Source organism: Drosophila tropicalis, unplaced genomic scaffold (assembly GCF_018151085.1).
Source record: "Drosophila tropicalis isolate 14030-0801.00 unplaced genomic scaffold, ASM1815108v1 contig_662, whole genome shotgun sequence".
Taxonomy (NCBI): domain Eukaryota; kingdom Metazoa; phylum Arthropoda; class Insecta; order Diptera; family Drosophilidae; genus Drosophila; species Drosophila tropicalis.
Genome location: NW_027173144.1, coordinates 104,620 through 107,333, shown reverse-complemented (window position 1 = coordinate 107,333; position 2,714 = coordinate 104,620).

Below are 2,714 nucleotides of genomic sequence, written 5' to 3'. Positions count from 1 at the left end.
AGTCGACCCCAGGCATACCCCCTTTCAGCGGATCCTCTACCGAGACCGCTGCGGCAATATTCAGGATTACGAGTTACAAACTTTCACGTTTGGGGTTAACTGCGCGCCATTCTTGGCGATCCGAGTCCTTTTACAACTTGCACAAGACGTGCAAGCGATGTATCCTCAGGCGAGCGAAATCCTTCGGAACTACATGTATGTTGATGATGTCCTTGCCGGCGTTCACACTGAAGCCGACGCCCGTTTCGCCATACGAGAGCTTCAAGCGGCCCTCCAATCTGCGGGCTTCCCGCTTCGGAAGTGGACTTCCAATAAGAAGGAAGTACTTCAAGCCATTCCGAGAGAGCACCTGCTGCGAGAGGACTTTCTCGAGCTGGAAGACGCGAGCACTGCAAAAACCTTGGGCATTCGCTGGCAAGCTGCTGAGGACGTCTTTTTCTTCACCGTAGCGGACCCCCCCTTGAAGGAATCGATCTCCAAGAGGCAGGTTCTGTCCCATATCGCTAAACTCTTTGACCCCGCTGGTTGGCTAGCCCCATTTGTCATCCGAGCGAAGATATTCATGCAGCAAATCTGGCTTACCGAACTGGGCTGGGATGATGTTTTGCCGCCTCTCCTGCTGCAGCAATGGCACGAATTCCTGCAGGTTTGCCCAGGCCTCAGTCGACTCCGCATTCCCCGTTGGCTAAACACCAGCGATAAGCTCTCTTGGGAGCTTCATGGCTTCTGTGACGCGTCAGAGAAAGCGTATGGAGCGGCCCTATATGTGCGGGTTCGGTACGGCGATCAAGTAGACGTCCATTTATTAACGGCTAAGACCCGTGTAGCTCCAGTCAAAACAGTCTTGCTGCCTCGGCTGGAGTTGCTGGAAGCGAGAACCATCGTGGCTAAGTCCCCCCTGACGAATGAGGGTTTCCAGGCCGCGTGGGAGAACCTCACCGCACGGTACGAAAATAGCCGTCTGCTTGTCATGACTCAAGCCAGACAACTCCTTCAGATTCCCGCGGTGGCACAAGAGTCGGGCAAATCCTTGCGAGAGCTGCAGACCGCGTTTCAAGGGTGTCTTACCGCACTTGAGCGTTCGGGTGTTAGTACTGAGAATTGGGATATCCTACTTATCGCCATCTGCACTAGTAAATTGCCGAAGGCCACAATCCTCCTGTGGGAGCAATCAGTGACCAATAAGACTGTCGTCTCAACGTGGTCCGATTTGAACCAATTTCTACCGATCGGTATCGCGAAGAACATAAGTCGGCCCCAAGTGTCCAAGCCATCCCCATTGGTCCCCGCAAATCCTCTGCAACGATGAAGGTCCAAGGGTTTCCAGCGAAAGCTCAGCTCAAACCGGCGTCTTGCAAGCTGTGCCATCGGGAGAATCACCCAATACGGCTCTGCCCTAGTTTTCTTGATATGCTTGTTCAGAGGCGTTTGGAAACCATTAGACAGCAGGGAGTCTGTCTGAACTGTTTTGCCCGCGGTCATCAAGTGAAGGGCTGATCCAGCGCGCATAATTGCCATACCTGCAAGGAACGTCATCATACTCTGTTGCATCCTAGTGATGTGTCCGTGTCCTCGCCGTCCGCTGCGCAAGTCCCACCATTCAGCGCCACAGAGCGTCCGTCCACGAGCAACCAGCTCACAAATGCTCAAAGTTATTTTGCATCTACCCCAGGCAGAGGCCTCTTAGGCACTGCGATTGACACTCTGCACCATCGTGGTGTGGATCACCGTATTCGTGCGTTGATCGACTCGGGGGCCGATTCAACTTTTCTCTCCGAGCGTGTCTTCAAAATGGTCCAGCCCCCCAAAACCCAGTAGACGCCGCGGTTACTGGCATGGGCCAGAGTGATGGAGGCTGCGCCGACAAGGTGTGTCTGCTGATGCTGTCTCCTCCGTGTGACAGACTGAACAAGATTGAGGTCTCCGCCCTGGTCGTATCCAAGTTGTCAGGGGCCATTCCAACGGCTCCATTCCTTAACACGGTTCCGACGCAGTGCCTCGATCGCCCCCTGGCTGACCCGTACTACAACAAGCCCGCGCCTATTGATATGATTACCGGTGTAGACCTGTTTCCCCACATCCTCGGAGAGCGGATCAAAAAGGACATTGGTGAGTTCGTCGGGCTAGAAACCATCTTTGGATGGGTTCTGTGTGGGGCTATCATGCCTGACCCTCCGGTGTCTCGATTTGTTTTTGCTGCCCAGACGCGAGTTAGTCCAGAAGCAAGAACTTGAGGTACTCTAACCAAGTTTTGGGAGGTGGAAGACCTTCCGCAAAGCCGGAAAAGGAGGATGACGTATTCTGCGAGCGGAACTTCCAGGAGACCATCCAAAGAGGGAAGGGCGGCCGATTTAATTTAATTTCAAACTGCATCACTTTGGACACATTTTCAATTAACTCCTATATATCAAGTCAAAGTGTTGTTTAGCAAGTTTGCAAGCAAATATACAATAACAAAATTCAACATTGATAAAATGTTTTTTTCTGAAAAAACCAACAAGTTGAGTAAATGTGAAAAAACTGTCTACTAACCTGACCATTTTCATATACCCCTTTCCAGGGTATCATGAAAAGCATCATTAATGCAGCGGCAACTAGCATAATTATCAACATTATCTACACTTATTTTTGTTGTCGCGCAAAAATTAATTAACAATTTGCATAATGATAAACGAAGTGAGTTAAAAGAGAACCAGCAAAATAAAGGAAAAGTG